This window comes from Ctenopharyngodon idella, chromosome 4 (genome assembly GCF_019924925.1).
Source record: "Ctenopharyngodon idella isolate HZGC_01 chromosome 4, HZGC01, whole genome shotgun sequence".
In the NCBI taxonomy this organism is placed as follows: Eukaryota; Metazoa; Chordata; class Actinopteri; order Cypriniformes; family Xenocyprididae; genus Ctenopharyngodon; species Ctenopharyngodon idella.
The window spans coordinates 20,217,831-20,234,968 of NC_067223.1; the positions used below are offsets into that span (position 1 = coordinate 20,217,831).

General features: G+C 37.0%; 1 protein-coding gene across 1 annotated transcript in view; it reads left to right on the forward strand.

Annotated features, from left to right (window-relative positions):
• Positions 1-17,138, forward strand: part of LOC127511450 (oocyte zinc finger protein XlCOF6-like) — an 832,024-nt gene that overhangs the window by 186,588 nt on the left and 628,298 nt on the right. The window lies entirely within an intron of this gene.

The following is a 17,138-nucleotide window of genomic DNA, read 5'->3' on the forward strand; positions in this document are numbered from 1 at the left end:
TTGCAGTTTAAAGAAAAAGTCTGATGTCTAGTAAATCACGTGATATCTTTTCTAAAATCACCCGACCAACCATGCAAGTTAAAAGCCCACGTCTATGTAACTTGCTAATTCTTAATACAATCAATTACTTATTGTTTATTTGTATGTCCATTAGCTCCCACAAAATGGTTGCTAAATTTCCTGGGGTCTACAAATCTGTACAAGACACAAAAAAAAAATCATATAAATAAGTAAAATAATCAAAAATACAATTACACTAATCGCATCACAAAACTATACATCTTAGCAGTAGCAGCAGCACATAAAACATACATCTACATATTTATAAGCATATGGTTCCCATAAATATACGAAAGAGTAATTGCACATATGTGCTTTGAAGAAAATGTTTAGATATTCCAACAACAGAGCCACGAATTTGTTTGCAGACATGGTTTAGACTTACTCACTTGACATGTTTTATAATCATGCCTAATACCCACATATACAAGCTTTTCAAAGAAAAATCATGGTGTGTGATAATTGATTACCTTATGAAAATATACCAACAATCATAAATGTAATTTAGCCTTCAACAGTCATGGTAGTTTTCTATGCATGTCACCAACATTAGCCCGAAATGGATAATAAAGCACTAACCTGTTCTGAACTATCTGAAGGTTTTTTTAGGCATTTCTCAGATGCACTTGACCATATTATTGGGCAGAACTAAAGATGCTATAAAACTAATGACTGCACCACATCTTTTAAAACTAAAGATGGAATAAATGCAGAACATTTCCTGGGCACTGCTATACCTTTTCAGTCAATGCATTCCCTACCACTCTCGCTGCAAGGAAATACTTTTTTTTTTTTAAATAAATATATTCTTATTAATCTATTATTTTATATTGTCAGCGTTTTAGAGGGGGTTATCCCAAATAAATCAGTCAAATGACTGTTGTCCCGACCGGTCGCTTATTGACGCTTCACAGGCCACTCAATCCACTGTTGAGCTCCAAGTATAACGCATTTCCTATCACTCTCGCTGCAAGGAAATACTTTAAGCCGCGTTACGCGTTTTTCACGTTAAGCATTTTCGAATGTCCCGACAGGCTAGATTGAGCGGCCAGCAAAGCGTCAAGAAGCAACCAGTTGTGATCGCAGTCATTTGACTGTTTTAATTACGATACAGTACCCTAAAACACAAATCATGTAAAGAACATAGTCATATCAACAAATGCACAATAATAAATTAATGTGATTTGTCAGAGCTAGAGAGAGACGAGCGCTAAATACAAAATCTGCCAAAAATCAATGGTCACGTGACCTGCCAGAATCAAACTGCCAGCTGCTACCAGCTTAAACCTGAGTTAACAGAGAACGTTTATACAGAGCGTTGCGAGACTGCTAAACCGGATCTAAACCAGTTTGGATTTATATAGATTTGTCAACTCCAAACCTACTCTTAAACTCAGTTTGTTCATCTAGCTTCATACAACAGGCCACAGGTGCTCAAGCCCCCTTTGATGTCTATGTGTGCAAGTGGAGAGGATTCAGTTAATTAACTCAACCAATGACAAGAGGTATATTTACAACAGACTTATCAACAATCTGTTCGTTAGACAGTTTATCAGCATCCCTCCTCCACCCCATTTCCTCATTTCAGTTCTATCTATTTTTACCACACCGGGGGGAGTACTCTGGGTTCGGGCCAGTATTCCGAGCTCGGAGCCTTCCTCCCAGACAGCGCGCCAAATATGCACATGTGAACTTGTAAAAATAAATACATAAATATACAAGGAAATGTAAAAAAATAAATGAGTATTTATACTTTTATTTCCTTATTTATGCATAATTGTATTTTTTCCACATTTATTTATGTATATATGTATTTATGTCTACATTTCTTTGTCTGTATGCTAATGAGAAGGGCATGTTTTACATCAGACATCAGCAATCGAGCTCAGAGTGGCAATGCTGAAGCTTTGAGGCCACAATGACACCTTGTGGTGTGACTAAACGAAACGCAAGAGGTTTGGATGTGCATTTGCAGGAAGTCACACAGGAAATTAATGACTTATGTTATATCACAGTTTAAATCATTTAATATCACCCTAACTGTATGTATATATGGTTACCACATTTATTCCAGACATGGCTGAAAAACATCGCTCTGTCTCGATTTCTAAATTGTCTTGGCACACATGAACATAAGCAGCTACCTTCATCAAATCTGATAACAAATACTTTGACACGGAAGTGAAATTATCCACTATTAATCACATTTAATGTAAACGGATGGGGCTGATAAGAGCTTGTGTTTATTGTTGACGAGAATCGCACACCAGCTCCGAACGTGGAGAGAAATACCAAGTCTACCAAGAAATGCTGAAGTCTATGCAAGCATATTGAGCAATGCTTTTGAAACACGGCCACAAAAACAGTTTACATTTGCGTTTCCTAATTTTCCATGCGTAATGTGACAATTCAAATGCTTAAAATATAACATATTTCTAGAGATGCACCGATGCTAAATTTCTCTGCCGATACCGGTAGCTGATTATTCAGAATTATATCAGCCAATACCGATAGTTTTTTTTTTTTTTTAAGGAAATAAAAACTGAAATGTATAAAACTTTATACCTGTACCTGTATTACATAAGGTAGTTTTCATAAGCACTTGTCTTCATGGCACATTTGCACAAACATATAATTAACGGTAAATAAGCTCCTTTCTAGTGTTTTTTTATATATATAGATTGCTAAGAAACGTTGGAAAACATTTCTGAGGTGAAAGTGACATATTGTTTACAAGCTGTTTTATTGACGCCTTTCCGGGTTGAAACACAAATAAAGTGATTACATGAGACATGATACATTCTGGTAAGTTGTACAGTGTACTTTCAACATACCTTTGATGTTCATGCATGTTTTTCGAGATATAACTATTGAAGAGGAAGAAAAGACTCGCACTCCGACTGCCGCCTGAACTGAGGCATTACAGCAATCGGACATGTCACATTTAAGAGCGTCAAAATGCCATTTATTGTTTGAATTTCATGATAAAAATGGACAGAATTTGAAAACTGAAACTTTAATTCTTATCAGAAGTAATAATAAAGCACATATCTTTTTGCGATTATTGGATGGGAGGTCCTACAAATAATATTTGATGTAGGAAAAAAAATGCAGGGTAAGGCTAAACGCACCTGACCTCATTAGTCTGAATGTCCAAGCTCTTTCCAGTGCAAAATCTGCAGTAATACTCACCAGAAAAGCTCTCGACATAGCCAGCTATGCTATGGGCCCCAAGGTTGTCTGCAATCACAACATGAACAGTACTCTTCACAAATTGACCAACTGAAGGAATGAAAATGCTTCTTAATGTGCCAGGTCCTCAAGAGGCTCAAGGATTCTGTTAAAGCCGTATTGTTTCACATCATTGCTTTTACACAGCACAGCCAAGTAAATGGACGATTGTTTTAGAGATAGTAGGCAAATTGCTTAAAGGGTTAGTTCACCCAAAAATGAAAATAATGTCATTTATTACTCACCTTCACTGCTCACTGCTCCGAAGCAGTGTTTTGAAATCGGCCCATACTTTTTGGCACACAAAAAGTATTCTCGTCGCTTTATAATATTAAGGTAGAACTACTGAACTCGCATGAACTGTTTTAAATATGTTTTTAGTACTTTTATGGATCTTGAGAGAGGAAATGTCATTGCTTTGAATGCAGGCCTCACTGAGCCATCGGATTTAATCAAAAATATCTTAATTTGTGTTCCAAAGATGAATGAAGGTCTTACGGGTGTGGAACGACATGAGGGTGAGTAATAAATGACATTATTTTCATTTTTGGTTGAACGAACCCTTTAAAGTCCAATACACTGCACAGAGCTTGTGTGTTCTAAGAGAGGTACCAAGAGGGTTACACACCTCAAAATCATCAACATACAGCCTTAACAAAAGTCTTAAATCATCTCCTGACAGGAATGCATTTTCCCTAAAGATAGATACTGCCATCCTGATAGGATGAATAAACAGCAGCATTATGCATTGTGTACATTTCTGGCCCTTTCCTACTACGATGTGCCTGTTTTTTCTAATAAATGAATCTTTTACATATTCATCCTTGTTTTCTAAACAAGTCAACATGTTAAATGTAAATTTACATTCTTTGGGCCTGTTGATGCATTTTAAAATCATACTTGTGACATTTCAGAGACAAAAAAAAAAAAAAAAATTGAATAATTTCATCTGATATAACAAAGTTGCGTCATGTGTTTTGTTCACTGCCTTTGTTGTTTACTGCCACCCCTTCAAATGTTTATGTCATTAAAATGGTGTAGCTTCTAGCTGTGCATTAATTAATTGAAAGAGTTTCTTATGTTCCATGTTGGTGAAGATGCCGATCAAATTTGCTCCCAGGTGAGTACATGCCACTGGAGACTTTTTCATCAGTCTGTTTTTCAGGTTGTAGCCTGTCGAAGGCTTTGTGTTCATGCTTGTCAGCATAAACTACACACCCAGTCCACAAACTTCCTGAAATTTATTTCAAACATGTGATCATGTCTCCACAATACATGTGTCTATAAGGCTAGTTCATCAACCATATATATATATAACCCTTTATAATAATTTGCTATGAATCATTAGTTAAGCATTAGTAAATATAGTTAATCATCATTTATAAAGCATTGTCCCTACATTAATAGACGTTAGTAAGCAGTTCATCAATACAACTCTAAATCATTCATTCTTGATTTATAAGCATATCTATGTGTTCAATCATTTTATTTTTATTCTTTATTAATGATCAATGATTTCTAAATTAAGTATTACATTATTTACAAACCAGTTATTTAGGAGTTGTCAGTGGTTCATAAGATCATTTAGAAAGTGTAAGTACTGTAAATGAGTAATAAACTATTTAAATGTACATTTATACATATTATTTAGAGATATAATAAATGTTACTCGGTGTGTTAATAAATGCTTTATTAACACATATTTCTACTGTAATTCATGATTAATTCAGGTAGTTATAAAATATTTAGTAGTTGTCAGTTAACTATTTTTGTCAGTCTGATTTTATTTGTTGTATTTTGGCACTCCTGTAATCCAGTGTTGGCACTGGTGTCGTTTTACTGAATGTTTTCTGGAGCTGTACAGGAATTTTTATTTTCTATGACATTGCAGAGGTTTATTTTTCATGTTATATCAAGTGTACAGTAATACAGTTTCATTTTTTGCATCTTGAAATAAATGTTTCTATGTTCTGTAACACTGTTGTTTGTTTCCTTTTCTGTTTAGAAGAAAACTGAGCCTTTAAATCTCCTTTGTAAAGCTTTACGAGGATTAAATAATCCTCACTTTAATTGAGCTCACAAAAATAGTTAACTAAATATTTTATAACTACCTGAATTAATCATGAATTTCAGTAGGAATATGTGTTAATAAAGCATTTATTAACACACTGAGTAACTATTACAACGTCTAAATAAGATGTATAAATGTTCAGTTAAATAGTTTAACCATTTACTTACACTTTCTAAATTATCTTATAAAACGGTTAGTTCCTATCCTTGATTGTGATTGGTCAATAGCTGTGTTTTATTCACAATAAAACACTGCTATGACCGCTTCACCCAACGGTTCTGTGTATCACTACACAACACCCTTAGCAACCACTCTTAGCAATGTAAACTGTGTGTTCTCAATTTATATTGTTAATTGAATCTTACTGTATTATGTAGAAGAGTATTATGAGAAAGAGATCGATTGAACGAGTTTATTACCTGCATTCAGATTTAGCATTTTCCTTCAGGTCAGTCCCATGTTCATAATAAAAAAATCTGTTTAAATGTCCGATGTATCATCCTGTCCTTTTAACAGTTAAGGGGTTTTCCCATGACTGACAGCGCTAGTCAAAGCATTTGTCAGTTGCGTCTTGGCCCGTGTTCACAACAATTCAGTCTTTTCAATGTAAAAGCCTTCGCTACTGACTGACACACTCATAAAGACAGTCTTTGCCGCCATCTATTGGTGTGATAATGTAACTTCTGTCGCTGTTCACGGTCAGGGACTATTTTTTTCCGGCGGAAGGAAGGCTTTTAGTGATTTTACTTCATGAAAGTTGCATTGATACATATTTGTATTGTGTGGTAACCGTTTTATATAAGTTATAAAAAACAATTATTAAACATTATAGATACTGTATGCTTATAAATTAAGAACAAATCATTTATAACTGTATTTATAAATTGCTTAATAATGTCTATTAATGCTTTATAAATGATGAATTGACTATTTACTAATGTTTAACTGAAAGTCACTGATTGTTTTTTCTTGCAGTCTATCTTGCTCTCTGTGGGAAAATGCTCACACAGATTTTTTTATGTATATCGTACACAAATGTCATCACTATAGTGAAGAATATGACTCAAACTTAACTGTATATTTTACAATCAAAAACATTAATAAAAATAATAAATCATTTATGTATTCAAAATGTAAAAGAGCACTACAGTGACTGAACTATGAAAAATTATGTTTGATATGAGATTGGATGTGTTTTATTCTTTGAGTGTACAGATCTGAAATTAATGTTTTTTGCAATAAGCAATGAAAAAGCAAATACAAATGAAAGGGTTCAGTTATTAATATAAGATGTAACATTGACATTAACACTGTTTTATACATATAAAATTTGTTCGCTATAAGTTTGAAGGTTAAATTTTAAGATTTATAAAATAAAAGAAATATAAAAACTGCTACAAAGATTAAAAGAGTTGTTTATTTCAAAGTTCACTATACATTTATTTTATTGGTTATCCATGTCATGCACTTTAATTGTACCTCTGGGTCCAGTCTCTCACAAGAAGCTTATGATAATTAAATGTTTTCATTGAAAAGAACAATTCTCCAAACACCTCAAGACAAGCTTCGGTGTTTAGTGAATCTGTTAATTAACTTTGATGCAATGCTACAAATTGTTGTTTTTCCATAATGACACCTTGGGATCTTATTTCGTTGCCTGAGAAGAAAACAGTCACTTGTCAGCACACGCCTAAAAGGCTGCTGTACACCTGTCCTACACCGAGGCCAATGACAAATTGGATAAGTAAAGCTGATTTCCCTATAACGCTTGACTGATTATACCACATCACTGCTTTGCACCTCTTACTTCTGATTAAATCACAACCCTGGGTGAACACTGATTAAGATACGGAACAAATAACATTTTGTTAACAGGTTTTGTTGTTGTTAAAAGGCTCACAAACAATTTGGCTGCCCCCCAAGACTGATCTATTTGTTTTGGCTGTCAAAGTAGCTTTGCCTTAGAGACTAAAGTAGCTCAAGGTTAATACTGTGCTCCTGCTTGAGTCTTTGTTATACTTGTTTTAACTCATTTTGATCTTGTATTAGACTGCAAAAATGTCAAGAAAATGCTTCATTTAACTGAACATGAAATAGTTTATCAACAGTACTGCCTTTAATGCATTAATGTAATGTTAACGAAATTCATTTAGTAGCTCAATTTTAGCCACATTAATGGGTATAAAGAAAGCCAAATACACTATAAAATGTATTATTTAGAACAGTGCAGCTCTCCACCATGAGATCATTATTGTAACCAAATAAATTCACACATATTATGTACTGGTTATGCTGAGCATGAGAAAAAAAAGTTTGGAGATTAATGTTTTTAAAAAATAAAAGTTATGAAACAGACTTTTGCTGTTCTGCTTCATGATAAGTATTTCTTGGTATGCACCTAAACTGCAACGTGTTTCCATTTTATTTTTAAATCATTTTAAAACACCTGATTAATGTGAACAAACAAGGATGGCGAATCATGTTCACAGGAAACAAATAGGGAATTCCATGTTTTATGGGAACATTCCATAGACATAATGATTTTTATACTGTGCAAACTGTGTATTCTAGCCCCTAACCCTACCCCTAAACACAACCCTCATAGTAAACGTTCTGCATTTTTATATTTTCAAAAAAAATCACTTAGTATGATTAATATGTTTTTTTTTTTTTTTTCCTAATGGGGACCAAAAAACGTCCTCACAAGAACAATTATTCTGGATATTGCAGCAATTGTTGTTTGGATATTTTGTCCCCATACCGTAGTAGGGCATAGGCCTACCTAAACCACACACACAGTACAGGTTTCTGTAATTTATCATGATTAATCACACCTAATATTAAAGTTTGTAATCATAAATATTTTTTCACAGTGAATCATCAAATTAATGTGGAAACAACAAAGTATTTAAAAAATGTCCCCGGTTTCACAGACAAGGCTTAAAGGCACAATATGTAAGATTTTTGGAATAAGAACCACTAGAACAGTGTTATATATTTTATTGACTTGTGTACTTTCCCAAATGTTTCCAAGAATATTTAAATCCAGAGAAATAAAAAATTGTACCCAGGACACAGACCGTGTCTGTGCGTCTCCTATCAATGACATTATACCCACGTTACCCTTGGTTTTATTTGGTAGAAACCATGGAAATACCGAAAGACGCTTTAATATATTATATGTTTTATTAGACAAAGGAACAACTGTTTAGATACATTTATAGACAGAAAACTAATCATTGTTATATAGCTCAAACCTATTGTTTGAATTTCGTTTTCTTGATTATATTAATATGACAGCAGTCGCCAAGCGAACGCACAGAGTAACGTTATAACATCATTTTCAACACACTCAAATGCATCTAATATGGTAAAACAGCGCTGCTTTACCCCACATATACTTGACCGAAAGAAGAGGAAGCGGCGACTGCGGCATAATAAAAGTTCCACTGCTCTCGAGCTGTATGTCGCACTCGTCTCTCATTATGAATGTATGGAGAGCAGCCTACGAACTCCTTCTGAGTGTTGAAGCCGACTTCTGCTGATGAAACTGTAAACTATTCTCTTCAGTAAAATTTTCTTCAATTGTTTTTTTTACTCTGACTTCAGGTCTTCATTCATCATATCTGGTCCTTGGGTCTTTAACTGTAAAATCCCCAACAACTGATATATCATTAGTGCTGTATCTCAAATATTCATACTTATTTCCACAATTACACCTTCATGTCTTATCAATGAAACAAGTAAGTTATTGACAGGGTCAAAACAGGTAGCCAGATGGAGCGTTCAACTCACAAAATGTGTGTGTACATAGTAAAAAGTATGTCATTGCAGAAATATTGTAGTCAATTGCTGAAAGAGAATTAATTCAACCAAAGTCAAGGGCCGAGTGCCCAACTAAAAGTCGCATAATGCAACACTAATCACCATAATGGTGACTTCAAACATACTTCAACAACTTTTAACACATATGCAAGCTTTGTTGTGGTCTTGCTGGAATCATATCAGCACCCAAAAGACAAAATAAGCTGGTCCATCAGCACACCAGCATCCCAAGCTTATCCCAGCGTGCAAAACATACCTTATGCTGGTCCACCAGCAAACCTGCTTCTCATGATGGAGAACCAGCAAACCAGCATCCCATGCTGGATTTTTCAGCAGGGATAATAAAAACCCATCCAGCGTATCTGAACTGGGCACATTCTTTGACATGACGCGCAACCCAGTATACCCGGTTAAAAAAGTCACCGCTTGCCGTATACTTCATTCATGCATAGTTCTTCCAAATGGGGATGTTCTCAGATGTCCCCAAAAGGAGGTTTTGTCAGACATAGCTCACTGCATGATACAATATTGTCCCTAAAATTTGGTTAAGTAGGTACAACTACACAAACATAATACCCTACTATCTTTCATTTACAATTTCAAAATTACTCTCAGTAACAGCCAACACTATAGCAGTTTAAAATAATCTCAAGTGCTAAATTGATCCTGGGAGAGCTCATCATAGGTGCTCATAGCATACAGCAGTGGCAGTCTCTTGGTAATATTAGTGTGAAGACAATGAAAACTATAGCCTGGAGGTACACTTAGTATACCCCCGTGTTTGAACACAGCTCATAGCAGTAATTGTGATAAAATGCCATCAATGTTGTAGAAGAACCTGTAATGAGCTATTCAGCAGATCTATTGAAATTTCTATCGAAATGGTAGGCTTTGAACTAAAAAGCACTCTTGCTCTCTCTCTCTATATATATATGTATATAAACACACCAATCAGCAACTGTGATGCACTGTGTATTCTGACACCTTTCTATCAGAACCAGCATTACCTTCTTGAGTAATTTGAGCTAAAGTAGCTCGTCTGTTGGATCGGACCACACGGGTCAGCCTTCGCCCCCCACATGCATCAATGAGCCTTGGCCATCCATGACCCTGTCGCCACTGTTCCTTCCTTGGACCACTTTTGATAGATACTGACCACTGCAGACCGGGAACACCCCACAAGAGCTGCAGTTTTGGAGATGCTCTGACCCAGTCATCTAGCCATCACAATTTGGCCCTTATCAAACTCGCTCAAATCCTTACGCTTGCCCATTTTTCCTACTTCTAAACCATATAGCCTATTCTGTAATTTGGTCTTTCTTTGATTTATTAATTAGTTTACTAGCCACACAATTTTGCAGAAAACATTCATTTCATATTGTCTCACAATAAAATTATAATACAAAAATAATCTGTTTCTGTGATGTTCTGTTCATGCACTAAGAAATTCCCTCAGGGAATGTTAGTTCATGCAAGTTTATTTGAGGTTGCTTCTGAGTAAAGTATAAAGGTGGGCATAGGTGAATCTTGTGTGCACTATGTTAGTGAGAGTGTGCTAGAATGTGCGTTCATGCTTTTGTAAATATTAGTGGCATCATCTCATGTAGGAAACCCCTCTTTGTGTGCAATGAAGCTTCAAAGTGCTGTATAATTTGGTTTAAGCAGTGAAGTGTACAGAGAAAGGATGGCATATAGTAGTGTGTATGTTTGTGTGACAGTGTTGTTCTTCAGCACTCTGATCTCTTCACAGCTTCTCAGACCTGTCGACTCATCCGCAGCACCTCAGACCTGCCTGTGCTAACCAGTGAAGGAGACATCATGATCGGTGCCCTCTTTTCTCTACACGACACTGTGCTGGAATCTCCTCCGTCTTTTACTGCAGAGCCACATCCTACGCAGTGCTCAGGGTCAGTCTTATCATAAAATATTACAATGCTGCACTTATACTTAATATTTTGAAATTGTATGATGTTTTCTTTTTTCCCTCCTTTGCTTCTTAATGAAATTCAGATGTATATTGTTGAGCATTTTTACAATATTTAGCCATTTACTGTAGTAATGTTATGAACATTGAAACGTGATTTTGTTCAATATTCTTTGTCCCAAAAAGGTTTAATTTCCGAACCTTTAGATGGATGCAGACAATGATTTTTGCCATAGAGGAGATCAACAGAGATAAACGACTCCTAGCCAACTTAACTTTGGGTTATAAGATTTATGACTCATGCAGTACCCCTTTTCATGCCCTCCGCACAGCCTTGGCCCTAATGAATGTGAATGAAGAGGGCACAGGCAAACCAGAGTGCCGAGGCAGGGTGCCTGTTGTCATTGGTGATGGAGGATCCACATTATCCCTAGTGGTTGCACGCTTTCTGGGTGTTTTTCACGTTCCACAGGTGAGTTGTGCATTTTTATTGCGCTTGCAGAAGTACATTCGTGTTTTTCAATCATGTATACTACACTGTCTGAACTCCTCTCCTCTCCCTAGGTAAGCTATTTCTCAAGCTGTGCATGTCTCAGTAATAAACTAGAGTTTCCTTCATTTCTGAGGACTATGCCTAGTGACTTTTTCCAAGTGGATGCTCTTGCACAGCTAGTGCAACACTTCGGTTGGAGCTGGTTGGGCACATTTGCAGGGGATGATGCTTATGGCCGTGGTGGGGCTCAGATTTTTAATGATGAGGTGACCAAACTAGGTGCATGTATCGCTTTTTATGAAATTATCCCAAAAAACCATGACCAAACAGAGATGTCAAGGATTGTAAAGAGGATCCGTGAGACAGGAACCCGTGTGGTGCTGGTCTTTGCTCTAGAGCAAGATGCAAGAGCTCTCTTCTGGGAGGCCCTTCAGCAAAACCTCACTGGTATTCAATGGTTGGCCAGCGAGGCCTGGATCACAGCAGCCGTCCTCTCCACTCCTGAATTCCACTCCATCCTTCAGGGCTCTATGGGCTATGCCATCCGCAGGGCTGATATACCTCAACTGCAGCCTTTCCTGCTACGGCTACATCCCTCCAAATACCCGCAGGACCCATTTGTTGTGCAGTTTTGGCAGGAGATGTTTAAGTGCTCTCTAGGCACAAGCAACAAGAGCACCTCAGTTAGACCCCCCTGTAATGGCTCTGAAGTACTTGCCAATACAGGTAACATCTACTCGGATGTATCTCAGCTCAGAATCTCTTATAATGTTTATAAGGCAGTGTACGCCATTGCACATGCTCTGGATTCAATGCTGCACTGTGAACCAGGCAAAGGACCTTTTGCTGGGAGATCGTGCCCCAACTCCAGCAGCATACAGCCATGGCAGGTAAAAGATGTTCTCTAGTTTAGATAATGAAGTTTAAACAGATGTTACAACTGTTCCCTCTTTATATTTTGTCTTTCTTTTATCCACTCTTTGCGTCTAATCCAATCACTCATACACATGAAGCTCCTGGATTATTTAAAGCATATCCACTTTACTAATGACTTTGGTGAGGAGACCAAGTTCGACAACAATGGAGATCCTGTGGCCATGTATGATCTCATCAACTGGCAGCTCATTGACAACGGAGAGGTGCGGTACGCCACCGTGGGGAGATTTGATGAAACGATGCAGCCTAAACTAGTGATTGAAGAGAAAAACATAATCTGGAATGGAAACCAGAGACAAGTAATGCTCCAGTGTGAATTACTTTTATTTATTTTACAATTTTGTTTGCTTTTCCTCCCTGTAGCTCTTGTATTTGCTGGGTACTTGTGCATAAATTCATGATGAGTATCTCTGTAGTTTGTCCTTTCTCTGAATTGCAGGTCCCTATGTCCGTCTGCAGCACCAGCTGTCCTCCAGGCACTAGAAAGGCTACCAGGCCAAACTTTCCTCTCTGCTGCTTTGATTGCATTGTCTGTGCAGCTGGGGAGGTTAGCAATCAAACAGGTATGTCCTAAATCAGAGGTCTCCAAACTTGGTTCTGGAGGGTCGCTGTCCTGCAAAGTTTAGCTCCAACCCCAATTAAACATACCTGAACCAGCTTATCACCATCAAGGTCTCGCTAGGCATAGAAGAAACTTTCAAGCAGGTGTGTTGGAGCTAAACTCTGCAGGACAGCGGCCCTCCAGGAACGAGTTTGGAGACCCCTGTCCTAAATCAACTCTGTCCTGCTGATGTTTGTGTATAACTAAACTATCATTTTCGAGGACTAATTTAGATTTTTTTAAATGTATTTTGCTACCGTGCACTATAAATACAGTAGTCAACATTTGAAGGGGATCAAAACCTTTCATCAAAGTTGTCCTAAAACCTTCTTCTTAGGACAACTTTTTTGGTCCACTTCAAATGTTGACTACTGTATTGATCGTAGAGGAAAGATTATCTTCTACTTTTATTTATCAGATGCCTTAGAGTGTGAAAAGTGCCTCCCTGAGTTCTGGTCCAATACTAGACGAGACACCTGCATCCCGAAGCTGGTGGAGTTCCTTTCCTACAACGATACCATGGGCATCACTTTGCTGGCTGTGGCTCTGCTGGGATCCTGTTTCACACTCGCAGTTGCTCTGATATTTGCCCTTAAACGCCACACACCCCTAGTCAAAGCTAACAACTCGGAGCTCAGTTTCCTCATTCTTAGCTCACTGTGGCTTTGTTTTTTGTGTGCACTAGCATTTATTGGGCAGCCCACATCTTGGTCCTGTGGGCTTCGCCACACTGCATTTGGTATTGCGTTCTCCCTCTGTCTGTCCTGCATCCTTGGGAAGACTATGGTGGTACTCATGGCTTTCAGAGCCACACTACCTGGCAGTAATGTCATGAAATGGTTCGGTCCTCTACAGCAGCGTGGCATTATCTTCTTGTGCACGGCTGTGCAATTGGTGATTTGCTGCACATGGCTGAGTGTGGCACCTCCTGTCCCACGTAAGCTCATGACTCGTGAAACTGCCCGGATTATTCTTTTGTGTGATGTGGGCTCTCCGTTGGCCTTCTCCCTGGTGCTGGGCTACATCGGCCTGCTTGCAGCTGTCTGCTTCTTGCTGGCCTTCTTTGCTCGAAAGCTCCCAGATAATTTCAATGAGGCTAAATTCATTACTTTCAGCATGCTGATCTTCTGTGCCGTGTGGATTGCATTTGTGCCGGCGTACGTCAGCTCACCGGGGAAGTACACTGTGGCCGTGGAGATTTTTGCCATTCTGGCCTCCAGTTATGGCCTGCTGCTGTGTATATTCACCCCAAAATGTTACATCATTCTGCTTAAACCTGAGAAAAATACAAAGAGATATTTGATGTCCAAATCTATTTCAGAAAGGAAATATTGAACTGCTTATTGATTAAAAGTTTAAGTGTTCTTGATTTCCACCAGATCCCCTCAATAAACTGTTATTAGATTGCTTTTTGTGGTTTTGTTTAATAAAATAAACAATTGTTATGTCCTTCAAATATGAATGTTGCTCTGTTTATTACAATTAAAGTTCATTTTATCAAAATGATAAACCTTCCACATAAAACATGATTGAAACAGTATTAATATTTGAAGCCAAAGTCTAAATCTTTCCAACCCATGTTTTTACCCTCTAGTTGTAAGATCCCATCTTTTTTTTTTTTTTTTTGTTCTGTCATAATTCATTCTGTCATAATTCATTCTGTCCTCAATAGTGAAAGAGAACCATTTCCCCTGAGCATAAAAAGCCATGTGCCATAATTAAAAAAATTAAAAAGCATGTAATCATCCATTCTCTTCCGCTCATTGAACGCTGCAATAACAACTGCACACTAATGATTTTATCCACTTCAGCCACAAGTGTGTAATAAGGTTGATCATATCCGCCTCTTCTTCGTCATCAGGGGAAAAGAGAAGTAGACACTCTAGTCCCTAAGGAAAGGTCATTTCACAACACTGGTAACATTATGAATTTCATTGGATCATTCTCAGGATTTAATGATATTTAGTCCCTTTATTTGAAAAGAATACTGATTAAATGTTAAGAGAGTATAAGGAATTTATAAGGGAATGTTGCCTCTCCCATAGTCATAGTAGTAGTCAAAAAATATAGAGTTTTCTGTTCTTAAATTATTACATGCCATGGTAAATATGTGGTTGCTTTGCACACATAAACATACACATTCGTTGGGTTTCTATGTTTTATGGGGACATTCTATACAGACATATTTATACTGTACAAACTGTATTCTATCCCCTAACCCTAATCCTACCCATCACAGAAAACTTTCTGCATCTTTTAATTTTCAGGTTTTCAAAAAACATCACTTAGTTTAGTTTAAAAGCTGTTTTCCTCATGAGGACCAAAATATGTCCCCACAAGGACAAAGATTTTGGAAGAAACACTTTGTGTTGACATTTTGTCCCCATAATATATGGGGCATACCTGAACTGTTTGTTTATGTGTGTGTGGTTCAGATAAACCCTACATTATGCGGACAAAATGTCCCCACAAAGATGGCAATATCCGAAATTAAGGATGCACGATGCCACTTTTTCCAGAAAAAGGCAGATACCAATACTTTCGTTTTTGGTACTCGCTGATAACAATACCGATACCTGTATTTTCACAGCATTTGAATTAGGTCGAGAAACAAAAAGGATATGAATCATATTCATTGATTTAATTTGTTTAGCAAATGTATATTTACTTCAGTTATTCTCATGCTTAATTAAGCCTGTTGAAATGTATTGTACAAGCCTCTGTTCATTCTTTTGCTCATTCTATCATATTTTATCTTTCATTTAGCACAAGGCAAATTTAGAGCCTCAATGCTGAGGATTTTTTTCTACTGGTCTGGTTGAGTCAGTGGCTCAAATGTTTAGATACCAGTGAAATATCATAATTCTCTATTATAATTTTGATAGAAGAGCAAGTCCTCCAAGAAAACAGTCAGTATTAACATAAGAGCAAATAATCAAACACTGTACTGCACACACTGCATAGTATCGGTTGTTGGTATCGGAGCATTTTAAAGGGTTAGTTCACCCAAAAATGAAAATTCTGTCATTTATTACTCACCCTCATGTCGTTCCACACCCGTAAGGCCTTCATTCATCTTCAGAACACAAATTAAGAGATTTTTGATTAAATCCAATGGCTCAGTGAGGCCTCCATTGCCAGCAAGATAATTAACACTTTCAGATGCCCAGAAAGCTACTAAAAACATATTTAAAACAGTTCATGTGACTGCAGTGGTACAACCTTAATGTTATGAAGTCACGAGAATACTTTTTGTACGCAAAAAAGACGAAATAATGACTTCATTCAACAATATCTAGTTGTTGAAGCTTTACGAATCTTTTGTTTCGAATCAGTGGTTCAGAGCGTGTATTAAACTGCCAAAGTCATGTGATTTCAGTAAACGAGGCTTTGTTACGCCATAAGTGTTTTGAAATGTTTCAACATTTCAATGGTTCACGCGACTTTTGCAGTTTTATACACGCTCCGAACCACTGATTCAAAACAAAAGATTTGTAAAGCTTTGAAGCTTCATAAAGCAGCGTTTTGAAATCGCCCATCACTAGATATTGATGAATAAAGTCGTTATTTTGTTTATTTGGTGTACAAAAAGTATTCTCGTCACTTCATAGCATTAAGGTTGAACCACTGTAGTCACATGAACTGTTTTAATTATGTCTTTAGAACCTTTCTGGGCATTTGAAAGTGTAAATTAACTTGCTGTCAATGCAGGCCTCACTGAGCCAACGGATTTTTATAAAAAATATCTTAATTTGTGTTCCGAAGATGAACGAAGGTCTTACGGTGTGAAACAACATGATGGTGAGTAATTAATAAAAGAATTTTCATTTTTGTGTGAACTAACCCTTTAATAAGTAGGCTACGAGTACACGAGCACAGTATTGGGCCCGATACTAATACTGGTATCGGTACTGGTGCAACCCTATCCGAAATTCTTATCCTTGTTGGGACATTTTTTGGTCCCCATGAGGAAAACAGCTTATAAATCATACCAAGT